The sequence below is a fragment of the Rhinopithecus roxellana genome, chromosome 13, assembly GCF_007565055.1.
Source record: "Rhinopithecus roxellana isolate Shanxi Qingling chromosome 13, ASM756505v1, whole genome shotgun sequence".
Taxonomy (NCBI): domain Eukaryota; kingdom Metazoa; phylum Chordata; class Mammalia; order Primates; family Cercopithecidae; genus Rhinopithecus; species Rhinopithecus roxellana.
In genome coordinates this window covers 104,002,311-104,024,518 of record NC_044561.1, presented here as the reverse complement: position 1 = coordinate 104,024,518, position 22,208 = coordinate 104,002,311, and the positions used below count along the sequence as shown (strand labels likewise).

The 22,208-nt window shown below is 47.0% G+C and overlaps 1 protein-coding gene across 9 annotated transcripts in view; it reads left to right on the top strand.

The window, feature by feature from the left end:
* Positions 1-22,208, top strand: part of BCL2L1 (BCL2 like 1) — a 66,616-nt gene that overhangs the window by 3,320 nt on the left and 41,088 nt on the right. The gene's annotated exons all lie outside the window — the stretch shown is intronic.

The following is a 22,208-nucleotide window of genomic DNA, read 5'->3' as shown; positions in this document are numbered from 1 at the left end:
TGGCAAGCTCTCCTTGCCTTACAGACTATTGTAAATCTTGGCAATAATGTGAGCACAGTGACCAACACCAGCAAATTCCTTTTCCAGGGAGGGAGAGTTCTCCTGCTCATCACTGAGCCAGGGTGAGGTGGTGGTGAAAGCTTCTTTACCAGTGGTCACTGTGGGCAAGTTTTGCTCTTCAGTGAACTCAGTCCTGTTTTCTTGCTTATTTCCCTACCTAGGGGAGGTGCGAGGTTTATGAGAGGTATTCTATCCCTTCAGAATATGCAGAAAAGCAACAAGCTGTGGAAAATAAGTCATCCATTGAAGGAGCTGAGGTGGAAGGGGACATGCACCATGGACTCAGGAATGTCAAGAATGCAACTGTCTATAGGCTGGGCCTAGGGCGTGGCAGGCACTTCACTTTACCACTGAGCAAGAGACCAGAATTTGCCCTGGAACCCCACCCCCTCATTTCCCATTTCTTTGCAACTTCAACTCTTCTGTGCCAGCTCTTCTAAAAGGCAAGGGGGTCAAGTCAATAGAGGTCAGATAACTGGGGTGGGGTCAGGGGAGGTAAAGGTGGTGGGTTCTCTTGAGCTAAGGCTGACTAGACTTGAAAGCCATTCTGTAAATGAACTCCCTGGGGGGATAAATGATTAAATAGTTCCTGTTGGTTTGTGCAGTGACCTCTCCTGTTCCCTCCTGCTTTGAATTCTCTTTTGGGGCAAATATTTGTTCAGTTGATTACAGGAGGGACAGGATTCCAGTACTGCAGACACACCCTCTGAGCCATCTCCAAGTGGGGACTGAGGCCATTTGCCCACTTTGCCTGACTGTTGTCTTTGGCCAGTGGTCCTAATACCAGGTGGGTTGTTGCCAGCTATAAACAAAAGGCAGTCTGGGAGAGGTGCCTGGTCTGCTAGCCAGCCTCTGCAGAGGGCTACACCTACCAGAGAATTGCCAGCTGCCCAGTGGTGTATATGAAAGAGGTCTTAGACACAGCAGTTCTGAGCAAGTTTATTAGATCTCCATTGGATTGAAATTCCATCTTCCATCTCTTTGCTTAAGAATTATCAGAGCCCGTTGGACAACATACCACATGTCACTTCCTCTTGGTGAACAGAGGGGATGTGTGTGGAAGAGCTAGTTATGTCAGAACCATTTCTGAGCATGCATTCTCTCCCTGAGGCCAGGGAGTAAAGAACATTTGACTCAGGATCCTTTGAGCCTGGGTAGAAGGTACCCGCCCTCCTCTCAGGTACTGTCCTGTTCCAAGCTGCACCACCTGGCTACTGTGGTGGCATTGGGTAATTATCCTGGAGGCTGCAGCTGGGAGATCCTTGGGGGTAGGAGTTATGGGCTATTCTACTCAGGGCTGTGTTCTAAATTTAGCATCCCTACAGGAAAGGGGAAGGAAATTAGTCTTTACTGAGTACCTGTTAAGTACTAGGCACTGTGTTAGGTCCTCTACTTATGCAACCAATATTTCTTGAGCATCTACTGTGAAGCTGGCAGTGTTCTAGGTGCCGGCCATAAGCCACACATGGTACCTTCTAAGCCACACATGGTACCTTCCTTCATGGAAATGGCATGCTGTTTCATATATTCTACAGTAACCTTCCAAGGTAGGCGAGTTCATTCCCAGTGAAGCTCTTTGTGGCTAAGTGACTGACCCCAGGTATTCCTCAGCCAGTTAAGTGTCTGAATGAGAATTTACACCGAGGTTGGCATAACTCTTTTTTTTTTTTTTTTTTTTGAGAAGGAGTCTTGCTCTGTCGCCCAGGCTGGAGTGTAGTGGCTGGATCTCAGCTCACTGCAAGCTCCGCCTCCCGGGTTTACACCATTCTCCTGCCTCAGCCTCCCGAGTAGCTGGGACCACAGGCACCCGCCACCTCGCCCGGCTACTTTTTTGTATTTTTTAGTAGAGACGGGGTTTCACCGTGTTCGCCAGGATGGTCTCGATCTCCTGACCTCGTGATCTGCCCGTCTCAGCCTCCCAAAGTGCTGGGATTACAGGCTTGAGCCACCGCGCCCGGCATAGAGGTTGGCATAACTCTAAAGCCTAAACACTTTTCATCCTATCAAGTTGTCCAGGGAGTAATAAAGTGACCCAGACAGGCTGACCCAGAAAGCCAGAGATGCTATTGGGCCAAGCAAACCATGCCTGTCAAGGTGCTCACTCTGGACTGATAACTGGCTTTGTTCAGGTAGTTATGGGAAGGATAGTTGGCAGGAGCAGGTTCCCAGAGGCGTGTTGGTAGCCTCAGATTCTGGCACTGCAAAAACTCAGACATGGCAGGTTTCAAGTGGGCATCAGGGTTTTGCCCAGAGTGAGCTGCTTATTAATTTTTTCATTGCTTTTTTTTTGAGACGGAGTCTTGCTCTGTCACCAGGCTGGAGTGCAGTGGCGCCATCTCGGCTCACTGTAATCTCCGCCTCCCAGGTTCAAGCGATTCCCCTGTATCAGCCTCCCCAGTAGCTGGCACTATAGGCACGTGCCATCATGCCTGGCTTATTTTTTGTATTTTAGTAGAGACGGGGGTTTCACCATGTTGGCTAGGCTGGTCTCGAACTCCTGACCTCAGGTGATCCGCCTGCCTTGGCTTCTCAAAGTGCTGGGATTACAGGCTTGAGCCACCGCGCCAGGCCAATTTTTTCTTTTTCTTTTCTTTTTTCTTATTTTTTTGAGACAGAGTTTCACTCTTGTGCCTAGGCTGGAGTGCAGTGGCGCGATCTCGGCTCACTGCAGCTTCCGCCTCCCCGATTCAAGCGATTCTCCTGCCTCAGCCTCCCGAGCAGCTGGGATTACAGGTGTGCGCCACCACATCTGACTAATTTTGTATTTTCAGTAGAGACGGGGGTTTCTCCATGTTGGTCAAGCTGGTCTCAAACTCCTGACCTCAGGTGATCAGCCTGCCTCAGCCTCCCAAAGTGCCGGGATTACAGGCATGAACCACCTTGCTTGGCCCCGGACACTTTTTTCCGGGGGAGAGTTAAAACTCTCTCAGGCCCTGCCAATAGATGACAGCGGTGTGTGTGTGGAGAGAAGGTGGCCTGCCCCAGGTATCTCTACTTAATGGTGGAGTGATGCTTCAGGGACTGAAAGTATAGACCCTTAGCCAGATTATTGCCTGCCTGGAGTCACCTGATGAAATGCTGAACCTGTTCGGCTCTCTTGTCCATCTGTCTCCTCCGCCTGTAAAATGGAATAATGATAGCCAGCTTCCATAGCTTGACTCTAGTAAAGGATCTAGCACAAAAGCCCTTCCCCTGCCATAATTGTAGGGTGGAAACCCTTTAATGAATGGGCAGCTTCCCTCAGAGAACTGACTCTTCCCCCTAGAGTTTCTCCTTAAGAAACAAAGTCCCTGTGATACTCACCTGGAATGTTGTATACATGACCTTCCCCAAAGGTTCACAAGTGTTTCTGGTGCTTTCCAATGGGAATGTGGGAAGGGACCCAGGTGGGCCTGGCTACTTTGGGATTGCTGTTCCTGAAGAAATCCTTTAGCCTGATAGAAACGTCATTGTTGGGAGCAATGAACAGTGTAGCGGGGCAGAAAACATAACTTGGTCTTTTTTAAGCTGTGTGGCTCAGTAGTCTGAGTTTCTGTAGATCTCTTATTGCCTAATCTGGCTTCTTCAGATGGATGTATGCTTAGTTGAAGCACCTCAGCCCTTTGCAGATAGTGGCAGTTCTGCGGTTTTCTTGGGGAAACCCCATTAGAAACCCCAAATGTGGAAATTTTTAGTAATCTCATTCGGGTCCCAAAATGAAGTAGAAGTGTCTCAGGGGCTCCCCCTTGAAACACCTACTTCTTCTGAGTGTACATTTGAGGTTGCTCTTAAAATTCTGTTACCATCACAGGGTTTTCCAGACTTCCTGGGAATAATTTCCCCAGTAGCCCCACAGAGCCCTTTAGCTTCTGTCGAAAATTACCCGGGTATTTTTTCAGGGGGCTCCAATGGAACCTGGAGAGTTTTCTTGACTTTTGTATGGGTGTCCCCAGATTTGTTTGGGCTGCACGAAGCAGCAGTTGTTATCTCTGTCCCTTCCCTCAGCAGATATCTGTCCTGAGGCCAGTGGGCTTGAGAGTCCTCCTCTGTGTCCGACCTCCCTGATTTTGCCAGTGCCCTCAACCTTCCATAGTGAGGCTTTCTTTAAGCAACTGTGGTTTTGCCTGAGTTTAATGTGGATAGACATAGGGGCAATTCCCAGTGTACTGCTTTTCTACAGGAGCATAATCTCCTACTGCCTTAATTAAGCAGGGGCCCTGTCCCCATCCCAACCTCCAACCTAATTCCACAGAGTCCTCCCTAAGGACTCCCTCTTTTTCTTTAAAGGATTCACTCTGCTCCTGGATCTTCTTCTCTTCTGCTCCTCTATCCAGCAGTCTGTCTTCCTTGTTCCCAGTTGGCAGACCTGAGTCAGACAATCTCACTGGGTCTTTTTGTTTAGCCTGGGAAGAGAAGACCCAGGAGAATATGATCACCAGCTTCAGATATCTGAAGGAAGAAGGACTGAGTCTTTTTTTTTTTTTTTTTTTGAGACGGAGTCTTGCTGTGTCGCCCAGGCTGGAGTTCAGTGGCGCAATCTCGGCTCACTGCAAGCTCCACCTCCCGGGTTCATGCCATTCTCCTGCCTCAGCCTCCCAAGTAGCTGGGACTACAGGCGCCCACCACTGCGCCTGGCTAATTTTTTTTTTTTTTTTGTATTTTTTTTTAAGTAGAGGCAGGGTTTCACTGTGTTAGCCAGGATGGTGTGGATCTCCTGACCTCCTGATCCGCCCGCCTTGGCCTCCCAAATTGCTGGAATTACAAGCGTGAACCACTGTGCCCAGCCCCAGGACTGAGTCCTTTTTTTATTGGTGTGGTACCTGGCAAAACTTGGATAAATGAAAATAAGTTAACAGTTGGTAGAGCTTAAATTATGTGCGGAGAAGACATTTCTAACAGATTTACTCTCTCCTATATTTAGGAGCTCCTCAGGGTGGAGGCCACATCTTGGCCATGCTTATTTCCTCAGCTCTGAGCAGAGGCCTTGGGCATAGCAGATACCGAATGAAAGAGAAACTCAGTAAATTTCTGAAAAAAACAGACCGTTATCAAGCCAGAGTAACAATCATGGGAGTGGCTATTTACCTAATAATTCATTCATTGAGTCAAACAATGTTTACTGACTCCTACTGTGTACCAGGCAGTCTTAAGATACTGGGAGTATGGCAGTAAACAAAACTAAGTTTCTGTCCTCATGGAGCTCACATTCCAATGAGGAGTGACAAGCAATGAATATATAATTACATGTTTATATCAGATGATTGTACATGCTATGAAGAAAATAAAGCAGGTTGAGACATAGGGCATGTCTAGCAAGGGAGGGTGGGGCTGCAGTTTTAAAAGAGTGATCAGGCCGGGCGCGGCGGCTCACGCCTGTAATCCCAGCACTTTGGGAGGCCGAGGCGGGCGGATCACGAGGTCAGGAGATTGAGACCATCCTGGCTAACAACATGGTGAAACCCTGTCTCTACTAAAAAAATACAAAAAATTAGCGGGGCGTGGTGATGCACGCCTGTAGTCCCAGCTACTTGGAGGCTGAGGCAGGAGAATGGCGTGAACCCGGGAGGCGGAGCTTGCAGTGAGCCGAGATCTCGCCACTGCACTCCAGCCTGGGCAACAAAGCGAGACTCCATCTCAAAAAAAAAAAAAAAAAGAGTGATCAAAGAAGGTATAAGGGAGAAAAAATGGCTTTCCTCTAGCCTTCTAGGTCGTTTGGCTGGGCTGAGAATTAAATTGACATAGATTAGCTGGAGGAAAAAAAATTTAATTACATGGGTATACACGGGAGTCCTGCAAAACATGAGGCTTAAAGAAGGGTCAGATAATTGAGGCTTATATAGCTACAGGAAAGAATGTGGGGCTTGGGACTTCTGTTAGGGGCTTGAGTGGCAGTAACCCAAGTTATGGCAGGGTAAGGGAAAGAGTTGGTGGTGGTGTGGTCCCAGCTACTGTTGAGGGGGTGTACTGAAGTGGGAGGATCACTTAAGCCTGGGAGGCGGAGGTTGCAGTGAGCCGAGATCACGCCACTGCACTCCAGCGTGGGTGACAGAGCAAGACCCTGTCTCAAAAAATAAATAAATAAATAAAAAGTCTATCTGGTAATAAAATTTGTCTGGAGCAATCCTCTTCCTAATACAGATACTTTTACTAGTGTAGATTTCCTTTTTAGATGTGAATTTCCTTTACAAAAGGACAGCTTTTCGGAGCTACTCTCATGTCTGCAGTTTCTCAGAATAACCAGCTCAAAATATGCCGAAGAAGTATATTTTTGGGGTGGCATATTCTGTTTTCCTACAGTCATATTTTGGGATAGTATGTCCTGAGTCCCAACAAAAGTATTACCTAAAGGTGATATTTGAGCCAAGAGCTGAATGAGGTGAGGCGGTGGATGATGTAGGTACCCTACAGCAAAGGGTGTTTAAAGCAGAGTGAATGGACTCAGGAGGGAGCATGCTTGACATTTTCAAGGATGAGCAAGAAGGTCAATGTGGCTGGAGAAGAAACAGCAAAGGGGAAAAGGGTAGAAGGTGGGGAGGGAATGGTTGAGGAGGAGGGTGGAGAGGCAGGTGGGGGCCAGATTGCGTAGAACAATACAAACCATGATGAGGATTTGGCTTTGGTGGAATGAGAGGCCAAAAGATTTGGAGTGGGGGTGATATGGTCTGTATTCTTAAGGGTGGCAACAGGGAGCCCAGTGAAGAGGCTGGTGCAATTGCCAGGTGAAAAAGAATGGTGGCTTGGACCTAGAGATAGAAGTGTAGCGAGAGGGGTACTGGAGAATAAGACCAGGCTTGCACATGGTATATTGATGGGTCCAGCCACCCTGGAAACCATATTTTTCAACTACTTGGAGGTCCTAGAATCAGAGTTAAAAGTAAGCTAGATGTTCTTGGGGAATAGTTCTCTCCAAATGTGATATCCTGATTAATGGTCCTCTTCCACTTCAACAGTATTTCTGTCTGAGTAAATGCAATTTGTCTGAGTTCAGTTCCCAACTCATCCATGTCTACCTATGCAAGCTCCTTTTACCTCTCTGACTCTTGGGACAAATAATAATACCTGCCTCACAGGTGGTGATGGTAAAGACACAGTGAGGTATACCTGAGATGCATAGAGCCTGGAGCCATGTTGGTATCATTATTCTTATTATCTTTACCACAGAACGCATGTCAGAGACCCATTCACAGAATCTTAAGCATCCACTCTCTGTTTTCTAAACACCATAGTGACCCATGGGCACATCTCAGAGCAGGCCCTTCTAGCATTTCTGTGGTAGTGGGAGCTCCATAGTGTTTGTGTGCGATGGTGGTATAAGCACTGGTCTTAGAGTTGGAAACCCAGTTCTACTCTCAGTCTCACCTTGGCCAAGTCACTTCACCCCCAGTCCCCAGTTTCCCTTTATGCAAGATGGAAGGTTTGAAGTAAACAATATAGGAATGCTGGTTCTCTCTATCCTTAGGCCTTGTGGTGGATTCCACCATTATGGCATATTTCACATTAGTTATATTTTAAAATGTCTCTCTCCTGTTGACAGGTATGTCAGCACTTTAACTAAACCTAGTGTCAAGGCAGGCTAGTTTATCACTGAGCCCACAATAGTGATACCCTATATTTCTGTAACACCTTACAGCTTCCAAAGCACTTTCAGATCAACCTTGCCTTTTTTATCCTTATAACCACCCAGAGAGTTGAGCAGGAAGGATGCCATCTCCGTTTCAAAGGAGAGAAATCAGGTGAGAAAGATGAATTGACTTGCCCAAGGTTACATCAGGAGGAAGAGGCAGTTTTTGGACTTTCAAATTGGAAGTTGACTACTAGCTTGCTGTTTGACCTTGGGCAAGTCTTTTAACTTGTAAATGGCTATAATAATGGCACCTTTTTCTGAAGACTGCGTGAATTAATTCATGCCTTAAGGCTTTCATGTCATCCTAGGGCTCTTCACTCACATCATCTGGCCTCTCTTTTATTACATATTGATTTTTGAAATTGTGTTTTTGTGTGAAGAAACTACCTTTGGGACCGTCTGCTATTTGGTTTCATCCCTGATGAGACTCTGGGGCCAAGCTTGAGCCTTAGAGCAAACTCTGAGCCACACAGCTTTTTGGGCAGCCTCCAGTGCTCCCCTCGGAACTGGAGGTTTTTCTCCAACTCTTCAGGAAATGCCATTGCGATGACTTCCATGGACTGCTTCCTGTCCCGGCCCTGTCGGCAAGAGTGTGGAAACTGGAAGCAATGTCCCTAGAGGTCCGCCTCCTGAAAACTACTTTTTTTGGACATGTCCCTACCTTTCCTCTTGTCAATTACTTTCTTTGCTCCCTACCCTTTCCTCCTTCACCTGGCTTCTCCCTCCAGCTGTGATCATCCCTTCAAGATTTAGAAAATGCCTTTCTACTTGGTTCTGCAAGGCCATTTCCCCCTACCCTAGGCTAGGCTGTGAGGGAGGTCAGTTAGAATTCCTGGGTTCTCTCCTTGGCTCCATCACCCAAGAGCAGTTTCAGTCCTGGACTTCCCCTGGAGGTGTATTAAACCTGTTGCTTGCAGTGCCCTGTGTCATCCATTAACCCTGAGTTCCCATAGGAGTTTCCACCCCACCCCTGCATAGGATGGGATTCTTAAGAGATATATTGAGGTTTGGCACATATAAATCCTGCCTCTTGGAAATTGATGATAGAGGGTGGAGTGAAACCGAGCCTGCCTTCCCCTCCCCCCAGTCACCTTTAAGGAGGAAGCTAGAAGGTTGAAAACCTTGTTGGACAATCATCTGAGGAATGGGAGCTGGCCTGGGAGGGGATTGGAACGCACTCAACTATGCCTCAGATCCTTTGTTCTTCTCTTGAAAGGGAAACATTCCCCTCCCTCCTCCCTGGCCACACACACACATACACACGTGCCTTTGTTCCCTCGAGTCAGTCAGGGATAGGAACACAGTGTCCCTTCCAAGGAGCCTGACTCGCTTCCCTAGAGACTGGTCTCCTGGTCAGTGGGACTGGGATATTTGCTCAGGAACCCCCAGCCTCATGTCCTTTCCATAGAGTCTCGGAGGCTAAGAACTTGCCTACAAACAGCTGAGACTTCTCTGTAATTATTTCATGGGATACCCATGTCCCAGGATAAACAGTCCCTCCCTCTTATTCCAGTTGGTGATTAATATTATTGTTAACATTACTATTAATAATATCTAACACTTATTGAGTGCTTACTCTATGCCAGCCATTGTTCAAAGTGCTTTACATGTATTAATAGATTTCATTCTCACAGTAGCACTCTGAAGTAGGTTCTATTATCTCTGTTTCACGTGTGAGGAAACTGAGGTACAGAGAGGTTAAGCAACTTATGCAAAGTAGCAGAGTTAGTAAGTGGCAAAGCCTGGGAGAGTAGCTTTCGACCTCCCCCTTTTAAACACTCCACTGTGTTCCCTCATCCAGTTCACTATTGTCTAGATGACTGCTGGCATTCATCCAGTGCTCACTATGTGACATCCTTTACTAACACCATCTCCGTTACTATCCCAACAACCTTATCATTATAGGACACTGAGATTTGGGAGGGCTTATAGTTAGCCAGAGGCAGAGTCAGGATTTGAAACCAGGTCTCTCTTACTCTAAAGCCTGTCCCTTTTATCTCCAATCCTTACAAATCTTGCAACGTAGATGTTGTTACCTTCATTTTATGGTTGAGAAAATTGAGGCTTGGAGAAAAGTGATGTGCCCAGAGCTTCAGAGGCTAGTACCAAGAAGAGCTGGGATTCACACTCTATTGCCTTAGTAGTCTGTATTGTCATGATTTTTCTTTTTATGTGCATGATAATACTTTTAATTTACCAAACTCCTTTTATAAGTTATTTCCCAGTGAAGTAGGTGAGGTGGGTATGTTCAGCACTGTTTCTAGAGAGGAAACTAAGATAAGGGCTCTTGTCCCACAGTAAATAGCATCAGACTTAGAATTCATGTTCTGGCTTTTAACACAGTATTATCGATACTGTCTGCCTCTCCTAAAGCTGGATGTGTGGCTTGGAGCTGTCCTTGGAGTTTCATTTCTTTTGTTAAATCAGCAAATACTGACAAATGCTTTGTAATGTGCTAAATGCTAGTGATACTGTGGATATTGTGGTAACTGGAACTGAGTCCCATCCCTCAATGGTCTGTTCCCATACTCCACACCTTGGGTCTTACTGGTGGTCCTCCGCCATCTGAATCAGTCTACATGCGCCATCCATCCTTCTCCTCAGCTCCCTGACACACCAGGCAAGATTCATTATAGTTGATATGTATTAATCACCTTCAACACATACACAGACAAAACTCTGGCCTCACATTTGAGACAGCTTGACTCCTTGCTGGTGGCATAACACAAAGCAAATCAGCTTCAAATTCTCATCCATAAGCCTGAAAGAATAATGCCAAGCCACCAGAGTAAGTGAGGCATGAATGAGAAAGTGAAATGTAAGTGTGTTTTTTGGTAATAATAACAGGTACTATGTGTTGAGTAGTTACTTGCTCTGTGCCAAGTGCTGTGTTTGTGCCCTTGATATAATCATCTTACTTGGTTCTCACAAATGCTCTCCTGTGAAGATGGAGAATCTAGGGTTCAGAGAGGCTCCCTAATGTGTCCACAGTAACAGATCTTATAAGAGGCAGAGCTGGGTCTTACACTCAGATGTGTCTGATGCAAAAGCCTATAAGCGTCATTGCTTCTTGCAAGCCCAGACTGGCTTATTTTACCCTGACTACCTGGCTCAGGGCCTGCGGTTGGGTGGGGACTTGGCCAGGGCCTGCTCAATGAACATGAAGGGTTGTTATTATTAGATACAGGTTAGGCTACAAAAAAAGTTTCTGCCCCTAAGGAAGCAAACTCATTTGAAGCAGTAGGAATAGACCCCAAACACTTGGTGAATGGCTTGAGGCAAACTGTGCCAAACCTCTGGAGTAAACTCCAAAAGCAGAAGAGGTTAAGTCCACCTGACTGCATTGCTGGGCCCTGGGCCTCTGCCAAATGGGCCCACTTCCACCATCAACTACTCAGTTGATTACTGGGCCCAGAGGCCTCTACCCTCAGCCTATATCATCACTCTGCACCCTTTCCCTAGCCAACTGCATTGCCAATCCAGACTCTCTTCTGCACCAACAGTGGAAAGGGTTAGGAAGGAGAGAGGTCACTGGCGGCTTGAATAATCATAGCTTTCTCAGCACCAAGCTTTGTACAGTTCCCACTGAGGCCTCAGTTTCCTGGTCTGTAAAATGGGGATAATTCTAATCTCTTAATGAAGATGATAGTAATCTCTTCCTTATAGGCTTGCTGTTTTTCCTCTGCCTGTATCACTCATCCTATAGATCTGATCAGGGCTCTCTCTTTATCATTGAGGTATCAACTCAAGTATCACCTCCCTAGAGGCCACCATGTTTACACGTTTACCATCTGTTTCCTGTAGTAAAACATAAGCTCTCAGAGTACAGGGGTTTTATCCTGTCTTTCATCCCCAGCATCTAGCAGAGTGCTTGGTACATAGGAGGCATTCAGCAAATATTTGTTGAATGAGTAAGTGACTGTGTAGAACACCTCACAACAGTGTCTGACATACTCAGTCAATGTTAGGCATTGCTATGTCTTAGGAAGATGTGGACTATGATGGGTTTAAATAGATGAAAAGAATGTAACAAGAGCAGGGTATGGTTGGGCATGGTGGCTCACACCTGTAACCTCAGCACTTTGAGAAACTGAGGCAGGTAGATCACTTGAGATCAGGAGTTCAAGCCTAGCCCGGCCAATATGACAAAACCTTGTCTCTTCTTTTTTTCTTTTTCTTTTTTTTTCTTTTTTTTTTTTTTTTTTCTGAGACAGAGTCTTGCTCTTGCTCTTGCTCAGTCGCGCAGTCCGGAGTGCAGTGGCACAATCTCGGCTCACTGCAAGCTCTGCCTCCCGGTTTCACACCATTCTCCTAACTCAGCCTCCCAAGTAGCTGGGACTATAGGTGCCCGCCACTGCACCCGGCTAATTTTTTTTGTATTTTTAGTAGAGACGGGTTTTCACTATGTTAGCCAGGATGGTCTCGATCTCCTGACCTCGTGATCCACCCACCTTGGCCTCCCAAAGTGCTGGGATTATAGGCATGAGCCACCGCGCCCGCCTCATCTCTTCTAAAAATACAAAAATTAGCAGGGCGTGGTGGCGGGCGCCCATAATCCCAGCTATTTGGGAGGCTGAGGCAGGAGAATCACTTGAGGCTGGGAGGTGGAGGTTGCAGTGAGCTGAGATCATGGCATTGCACTCCAGCTTGGGTGACAGAGGGAGACTGCTACACACACACACAAAAGATCAGGCTAGTCACACACACACACACACACACACGAGCAGGCCAGACGGGTAAGAACCACCCAGACAGAACACCCAGGGTGGAGTATGTATGAAGCATTTGGGAGATGATGAGGAGGCAGACTGGCTAGAGCCGAAGACAGTCTGTGTCAGCAAAAAAGCTGGTCAGGGAAAAAAGCAGGTGGCTGATGACAGAGGCCTCTGGACAGAGGGATGGGGATGGTTGATGGTAGAGGTGGGCCCAATGGGGAGAGGCCCAGAGCATCTGTGGGATGCAGTCAGGTCTCCAGTAACCCCTGGGAAAAAGAATTTCTTGCCAGCCAGGGCTCAGCAGGCAGAGCTGCAGGGAGAGAAAAGCCAGAGGCACCTGCAACCTGCAGATCAGGTAAGCTGCCCTGGTTGTTATTTTGGGACTCAGGGCCAGGTGCAGATTCAAAGGATTGATTGAAGCCTTTTGGCAACTTTGGCCTCAGCAGGGTAAACATCACCTGTCTCCTGCCACCTGCAGTGACAGTGCCAGGAAGGGTACCCTAGGTAGGCCCAAAGGGGCCTAACTTTCTTGCTGCCCTGGTGGAGCGAGAAATATCTTCCAGGAGAGGCCAATCCTTCCCTGCCCCACAGCGCCTTCTCTGAAAAGCTCAGGTGGCAATCAGGTACCTCCTACCCAAGAGGCCCCCATGGTTCTGGCCCAAAGAAGGCAAGGGCGGGGCATTGGGAGCCGTTGACAGCTGGGCTCAGCTTGGGGGAGGGGTCAGTTTGGGAGCAGGTGCAGATTTCAGGGAGGGTGGGGCCTAAAGGGAAGTAGGGATCTTGGTAGGCTGCAAAATTTTCCTCCCCATCCCCCAGCCACAGCTGGCTTCTCCAAGAACCTGATGACCTAGTTACAATGCTTAGAAATTGTCAGCTTAGCTTGCAGTTCAGGGCTTTGCCAGTCTCTCCTCTCTGAGGCTTCTTGGGTCCAAAAGGTGCCTTGGCATTTCCCCAAGGGGGTTCCATGTGAATGACACACGCCGTATCACATGTACAGGCTTCTTGCCCAGAGGAGGAAAGAGCCAGTAAGGCTGCTGCTTCTTCCCTTGCGTGTGCCCCCCAACCCCAGGGATAAAATACTCCCGTGCCCTTGCCCCCTTCCGTTTCTCTCTAGAGGGTTAGTGAGTGACAAATAGGAGGTCATAAACTTCTTCCCTTGAGGGTCAACAAAGAGGGCCAGACCCTTGTTGCCCTGAGGATAGATTGAGCACACCTAACCATTCTTTCCTTACCTCCCCATCTCAGTGTGATGTTAAAACCTGATGGAAAGGGGTTAGGAAAACTCTTCTGGGGGCTCTGGAGGCCCCCCACTCTCTCAGGCAGCAGCTGCTCCTGGTATTCCTGGTGTCTGCCTTGCCTCCTTGGGAGAAATTCCATCGTTGTTAAGAGTCAGGTATGAAATTTGACAAACCAGTGTTGAGTTGGTGAGTCTCACTTGCTTAATAGTTATCTTTGGCAAATACTTAATCTTTCCCAGCCTTACTTTCCTCATGTATGAAAAAGAGATAACAATGTACAGTGCTTTTCTTTCTTTTCTTTTTTTTTTTTTTTTTGAGACAGTTTCGCTCTTGTTGCCGAGGCTGGAGTGCAATGGTGTGACCTCCTCGGCTCACCACAACCTTCGCCTCCCAGGTTCAAGCCATTCTCCTGCCTCAGCCTCCCGAGTAGCTGGGATTACAGGCATGCGCCACCGCGCCCAGCTAATTTTGTATTTTTAGTAGAGACAGGGTTTCTCCTTGTTGATCAGGCTGATCTTTAACTCCTGACCTCAGGTGATCCTTCTGCCTCAGCCTCCCAAAGTGTTGGGATTACAGGCGTGAGCCTCCACGCCCAGCCTACAGTGCTTTTCTTGAAACACTCTTAAGAGCATGAAACAGTTGAAAAGATACATGGAGCACTTACCAAGGAGCCCAGCGTATAGTAATTACTTAGTATAACAAGCTACTATTATTACTGTTATTGTCACATTGCAATCACTGGGAGGCAAATTGTTGTCATTGCTATTGTCCAAGAGTAAACTTTCAGGCTGACAGAATATGTGGATATCTTTGGACCAAGTGTTTAGAGATTTTAAGGTACCTGAAGCTTGGGGCCTTGGCTCACAACCTTGTCCCCTACCTTCTCTACAAGGACCCCAAATCATACCTTGTACACAGTAGAGGTTTGGCTAGTGTTGTTGACTAGGCATTTGGCAATGGGGCATATTTTGTTTTATCTTCCCAGGGACCTCCTTATTTGTTGCCTTAGTAGAAGACTTAATGAGTTAAATATTTAAAGCGTGTAGGAGCATGCCTGGCACACAGTAGGTGTTTGACACATGTTTGAATGACAAAACATAGCATTGTGGGAACTCTGGAGTTTTTCCAGGATGGCCCCACTCACTCCTTGTTTGCTCTGTGGCCTCAAGCCTCTTGCCCAAGCTCTGCCTGTTGCCTCACATGTTGAAGAAAGATAACACCCGCCTTGCCTCCCTCATGGGCTAGCAGGGAGGCCCAAAGAGATGATAGATGAAAAAGCACTTTGAGAACTATAAATATTTGGTCTTGTTGCTACTCCTTGACTAAAGTCACAGCCATAGCTGTGTCATTCATTCATTCATTCATTCAGTCAACAAGGATTTTTTGAGTGGAAGCAATATCTTATCACTTAACTGGCTTCATGAATTTGAACAAGTTACTTTCCCTCTGTAAACCTGAAGATCTATAAAATGGAAGTAATACTCATTTCAGAGGGTTGTTGGGAGAAAGACTAAATGAGGTGCTCTGAGCTTATTGAGGATAAAAACTGTGTCTTATTCACTCTTAACAGCTACTGCTGGGCCTAGTACTTGGTGGCTCAGTGTTTAGTGACTGGGTTAATAAACATTCCTAATAATTAATGGTATATGTAAAGTGCACTTACACAGTGCCTGGTACAGAGTAAAAGCTCACCAAATGCTGAGTCTTTCCCTTTTCTCTCTCTATGAGGCTTGAGGTGCCTTGATGCAGCCATGGGTTGCCTTCTGCAGTCAAATTACCAGGCAAGGCCAGACTCTGAATATGACTCAGATGAGAAGTAGAAATGAGTATTAACGCCTAGCTCCAGGAGGTCCTTACCTGCCTAGGCTGGACTTCAGTGTGGGAGTTCTGAACTATCCAGGATCAGTGCTGCTTAAACATAAAATCCAAACCCATAGTATATCTCTGATGACCCATGCTTATCTCTGATCCAGAACAACTGCCTCTTGTTCTACCCACTCTCCATCTGCTACTCCAAAGAATTTCCCTTTGCTCACAGCACCCACGTTCAATTGGAGCCCTAGGGGTTACCATGTCAGGGAAGTCCCAGGGAGTCACTCAGCAATAGCCCTCTGGGGCAAGGTCCAGAGAGGGAGCCCAATTCTAAGGCTCAGTGTCTCCTGGGACTGGGTCAAGCAGCAGGTGCACACATGAGGCCCTGTGGCTGGTGGCTGAGTGATGAAACTGAGAGATGTGTAGGACCAGACAAGAAGTCAACCTAGAGGAAACTGCCTGCCTGTTCATGCAGGTGTTTGGACACCTGGGGAAACTTTCTGGGTCTGATTTAGTGGTGCTAGTGTAGGTTCCATATTAGTATCCCAGGCCCCAGTGAGGGAAACCTATGGAACTCCCAGCACCTTTAAACCCTTCTCAGATCCCTTTAGGGTGAAAGAGAGGCCCCCTCCTCTGGGTTCTACAGCATCTACAGCTGGAAACTCCAGGGACAATGACATCATAACCATAGCTCCCTTTATAAAGTCTCTGCTGTGTGTTAGGCACTGTGCTGGGGGTCTTTATGAAAAGGGGATCATTTTGTTATTGGAAGTATGGGCTCTGGAATCAGACAGAGTTGAGTTTGAATCTGGTCTCTATTCCGTATCAGCTGTTAGATCTTGGGTGCATTCCTTTCCATTTCTGAGTCTCAGTCCCCCTATCTGAAAAATGGGGATAATAATAATACTTCATAGGGTTTTTGTAAGGATTTAAGAACCTTTTGTAAGGATGTATGTAAGATCATACAGTATAGGTATTAAGGTAATTTTAGTAATAGTTAACATTATGGAGCACTTGCACTTAAGCGTTTTATATGAGATAGTTCGTTGAATTCTCAAAATAGTACCACTCAGGTAGGTTCTCTTATTATTCCTTTTTTTTTTTTTTTTTGAGACGGGAGTCTTGCTCTGTCACCCAGGCTGAAGTACAGTGGCCAGATCTCAGCTCACTGCAAGCTCCGCCTCCCGGGTTTACGCCATTCTCCTGCCTCAGCCTCCTGAGCAGCTGGGACTACAGGGGCCCGCCACCTCGCCCGGCTAGTTTTTTGTATTTTTAGTAGAGACGGGATTTCACCGTGTTAGCCAAGATGGTCTCGATCTCCTGACCTCGTGATCCATCCGTCTCGCCCTCCCAAAGTGCTGGGATTACAGGCTTGAGCCACCACGCCCGGCACTCTCTTATTATTCCTATAGAGAAGTTAAGGAAGTTGTTCAAAGATGCACAGCCAGTAAGTGGTAAAACCATGATTTGAACCCAGGTAGTCTGGCTCCAAAGCCAACTTGTCCTACCTCTGGATAAGGAAGGCCCTAGTAAATGTTGCTGTTATAACTGTTGTATCCAACATTGTAGTCGGCTCTGGTTTTTGGTCTATCCACTGAATTCTGAGCTCAGTGAAGACCAGAAACCCATTTAATCACCTTGCACCCCCAGAGACCAACATAAAACTCATTAATACTCATATAACTCATTAATATTTGCTTAATGACTGAGAATATTCTCTTTAGTAATCAATCAGTAACTCTTTATCGACCATTTCCTGTAGGCTAGCTTTGAACTAAATCCTAGGAGGAATGCAAAGTACAGCTATGCCTTTGTAAACCGAAGATTGGGTGTGTGCGTTGGGGGTGGGGAGTGCATTCCAGAGAGCACTGTGTCATTGGCAGAAACTTCCACACAGGAGGCAGAAACAATGCAGGTGGTTTGAGGATGTTTTCCAAGAAGGGATTCCCACCCCTCCCTGAGGGAGTCACTTCCTCCATCTCCTGCAGAACAAGGTGACACAGATTCCCTACTCTGGCCAAGGGCAAGGAACCACTCTAAGCTCTTTAGTCACTCTAATCCAGAATCTGTGTCTTTATTGCTCAGGCAACCAGTTCATGGGAGCCTAGAATGACAGGGGAAAAGTCAGAAGATTGGAGCTGGGAAGGGACCTTAGAAAATCATTCTTGCCCAATACTCCAGCCAAAGTGGTCTTCTAAAAAGCAACTTCAGGCCGGGCGTGGTGGCTCTTGCCTATAATCTCAGCACTTTGGGAGGCTGAAGTGGGTGGATCATGAGGTCGGGAGTTCAAGACCAGCCTGGCCAAGATGGTGAAACCCTGTCTCTGCTAAAAATACAAAAATTAGCCGGGTATGGTACATGCCTGTAATCCCAGCTACTCGGGAGGCTGGAGCAGAAGAATTGCTTGAACTTGGGAGGCATAGGTTGTAGTGAGCTGAGATCAGGCCACTGCGCTCCAGCCTGGGTGACAGAGGAAAAAAAAGTTTAGGGCCGGGTGCAGTGGGAGGCTGAGCTGGGTGGATCACCTGAGGTCAGGAGTTCAAGACCAGCCTGACCAATATGGTGAAACCCCGTCTCTACTAAAATTACAAAATTTAGCCAGGTGTGGTGGCGTGGGCCTGTAAATGCTGTAGAACCCAGCTACTTGGAGACCGAGGCAGGAGAATCGCTTGAATCTGGGAGGCAGAGGTTGCAATGAGCCGAGATCACACCACTGCACTCCAGCCTGGGTGACAGAGCAAGACTCGTCTCAAAAAAAAAAAAAAAATTCAGGGCCGGGCTCAGTGGCTCATGCCTATAATTCCAGCACTTTGGGAGGCCAAGACAGGTGAAATCACCTGAGATCAGGAGTTCGAGACCAGCCTGGCCAACATGGTGAAGCCCCGTCTCTACTAAAAATAAAAATAAAAAATTAGCCGGGTGTGGTGGTGCATGCCTGTGATCTCAGCTACTCTGGAGGCTGAGGCAGGAGTATCACTTGAACCCAGGAGGCGGAGGTTGCAGTGAGTCGAGATTGCACCACTGCACGCCAGCCTAGGCAACAGAATGAGACTCTTGTCTCAAAAATGAAAATAAAATAAAATAAAAATAAAACCAAGTTCAGACCAGGCATGATGGCTCTCGCCTGTAATCCCAGCACTTTGGGAGGCCAAGGCAGATGGATCACCTGAGGTAATGAGTTCAAGACCAGCCTGGCCAACATGATGCAACTCTATCTCTACTAAAAATACAAAAAATTAGCCAGGAGCAGTGGCTCACACCTGTAATCCCAGCGTATCGGGAGGCCAAGGCGGGTGATCACCTGAGGTAACGTGTTCCAGACCAGCCTGACCAACATGGTGAAACCCCATCTCTACTAAAAATACAAATTTAGCCGGGCATGGTGGCGCATGCCTGTGATCCCAGCTACCTGGGAGGCTGAGGCAGAAGAATCACTTGAACCCAGGAGGTGGAGGTTGCAGTGAGCCAAGATTGCACCATTGCACTCCAGCCTGGGCAACAAGAGTGAAACTCTGTCTCAAAAAATTTAATAAAATAAAAACCAAGTTCAGATCTTACTGCACTTTTGCTTACAACCCTCCAAGTGGTCTTCTACTGTAGTTAGAATAAAACCCAGACTTTTTTTTTTTTGAGATGGAGTCTCGCCCTGTCGCCCAGGCTGGAGTGTAGTGGCGTCATTTCGGCTCACTGCAACCTCCGCCCCCCGGGTTCAAGCGATTCTCCTGCCTCAACCTCCTGAGTAGCTGGGATTAAAGGTGCCCACTGGCCTGGCATAATGGCTCACCTCTGTAATCTCAGCACTTCGGGAGGCTGAGGCGGGCAAATCACCTGAGGTTGGGAGTTCGAGACCAGCCTCACCAACATGGAGAAACCCGTCTCTACTAAAAATACAAAATTAGCCGGGCTTGGTGGCACATGCCTGTAATCTCAGCTACTCAGGAGGCTGAGGCAGGAGAATCGATTGAACCTGGGAGGCGGAGGTTGCAATGAACTGAGATCACACCATTGCACTCCACCCTGGGCAACAAGAGCAAAACTCCGTCTCAAAGAATAAAAAATAAAAATAAAAAAATAAAGGCACCTGCCATCGCGCCCAGCTAATTTTTGTATTTTTAGTAGAGACAGGGTTTCACCATGATGTCCAGGCTGGTCTCAAACTCCTGACCTCGTGATCTGCCCGCCTCAGCCTTCCAAAGTGTTGGGATTACAGCTGTGATCCACTGCACCGAGCAAAACCCAGACTTCTTACCATCCTCTGAGGCCTGTGTGATCTGGTCCTGGCTGCCCCTCCATCATTCCGTCTCTCCCTTACTCCACTCAAACCATATGGGTTCCTTGCTGCTCCTGGATCCTGGCGTAACTTCTTCCTGCCCAAGGGCCTTTGTAGTTGCTCTTCACTCTGCCTGGAATGTTCTGCCCCTAGTATTTCCTTACTGAGTCCTACATTGGGTTCAGCTTGCTGGTCACCTCCTCTGAAAGACTTTCCTTGGCCTTCAGTTTAAAGTAGCCATGCTACTTCTAAATTCCTCTCCAGTCTCTTGTAGTTTTGTCATAGCAACAACCTCTACCTGGAATTTTCTTTTTGTTTGTTTACTTGTTTTTGTCTGTCTCTTCTATTAGAATATAAACCCCATGATTATAGGGAGTTCGGCTTGTTCATGGTTGTATCTCCAGTGTCTGCAGCTGTTCTTTGCAGGTAGTAAACATTCAGTGAATAGTTTTTGAATGACCAGGCGCGGTGGCCCAAGCCTGTAATCCCAGCACTTTGGGAGGCCGAGACGGGCGGATCACGAGGTCAGGAGATCGAGACCATCCTGGCTAACACGGTGAAACCCCGTCTCTACTAAAAAATACAAAAAACGAGCTGGGCGAGGTGGCGGGCGCCTGTAGTCCCAGCTACTCCGGAGGCTGAGGCCGGAGAATGGCGTAAACCTGGGGGGCGGAGCTTGCAGTGAGCTGAGATCCGGCCACTGCACTCCAGCCTGGGCGACAGAGCGAGACTCCATCTCAAAAAAAAAAAAAAAAAAAAAGTTTTTGAATAAATGATTAAACAAATGAAGAAAACCTAAGACATGAAAAAACTGAGGCCCAGAGAAGAGAAGCTAATGAGAATTAATAGTGTTCTTTCATCCTACTTTTGAATGCTCATTAAGTGCCAAGCACTGTATTCAGTGATTTACATGCATTATTTTTGCCACTTATTCTTAATTGTTATAATGAGTTGTTTGGAAAATCATTTTTTATATATACCACTGTACCACTTAGAAAGAGTACCACTGGACCAACTCTTATTTTTTATTGGAACCTTGCTCCGTTTTACAAAGAGTTGGAAGCAACTTAGGAAAATTCATACAACCAAAACGATAATGTAGCTAAGGGAGTCAGGTGAAAGGAAAATATGGGTAAGAAGACAAGAGCCAAAACTAAAATTAGTTCACACAAATGTATGTTACAAAAGTCCTTTGAACTGAGCAGTTTTTCTGCCATTCTTTATAACTAAATATTGCCCAGATTCATTTAAAATGATGGTTTTTTAAAAATTTAGTTACAGGCTGGGCGTGGTGGTTCACGCCTGTAACCCCAGCACTTTGGGAGGCCAAGGCAGGCAGATCATGAGGTCAGGAGATCGAGATCGTCTTGGCCAACATGGTGAAACCCTGTCTCTACTAAAATACAAAAAATTAGCCGGGCATGGTGGCATGTGCCTGTAATCCCAGCTACTCAGGAGGCTGAGGCAGGAGAATCGTTTGAACTCAGGAGGCGGAGGTTTCAGTGAGCTGAGATCGCGCCACTGCACTCCAGCCTGACAATAGAGCAAGACTCTGTCTCCAAAAAAAAACTCCAATTACGTAGATGACCTTGGGATCCCAAACTGCACATTATAGTCTAGGATTTGCTGGCTCCCTTCCTGCCTCATCAGCTGGTCTCCTGGATTGAGGCAGCATGATCTCCTGTTTTTGCCAAAGGGGCTGGTCCAGCGGGGAGGAGCCTAGACCCCTCTCCAGTCCTCTCCGGACCTAGCTAACTTTGTTTCAAGGAGTCTTTTCCGTTGAAGGTTTATTAATTGAGATATTGCCATTGGAAGCCCAGTTCTGCTCTCAAGATACTTCCAATTGAATTAGAGAGAAAAGACATAATATACATGAAAAGAGATCTTGTGAAAGCCAACAATAAATGCTAAATGCCAAATGAGGGAAGGACTTCACAGAAGAGGTGAGGTTTGCACAGAGCCTTACCACAAAGCAGGGAACAGAGGGGCTGTAACTCCCAGTAGGAGAGTCGACGTGAGCTAAGATTTGCAGGCTGAGACCAACTCTCAAGAAGAGACCTGTGAGCAGTGGCAGTCAAGTTTTAGACATATGTGGAGGGGACTCTTTTATTAGGTAATAAATCCAAAAAGGTCAGCTAGAGCCAGGTTTGTAGGATCTTCAAGTGCCAGGGGGAGGATTCAGGACCCTCCTTGGCAGCCTTGGTATCCCAATAGATAGGTCATGCCTAGGGACTAATGCCCATCCTGGCCACTGGTTGGGCTGCTGATTCCCAGGTGACAATGGCAGCTTCTGAAATGGGAGCCAGAGCCTTCAACTAATAGTGAGGAGAGGAGTAAGTGTGGGGCCATTGTCAGTTTAGCTTTTGGCCATCCCAGGTGCTGCTATTCATTTGGTGATTCAGCAGATGTTTATTGAGCACCAACTATGTGCCAGGCCCTGTGCTACGTGCTGAAGATGCTAAGATAAACAAGACAAGGTCAAGGACATTGCTCTTATAGAACTCTTACTT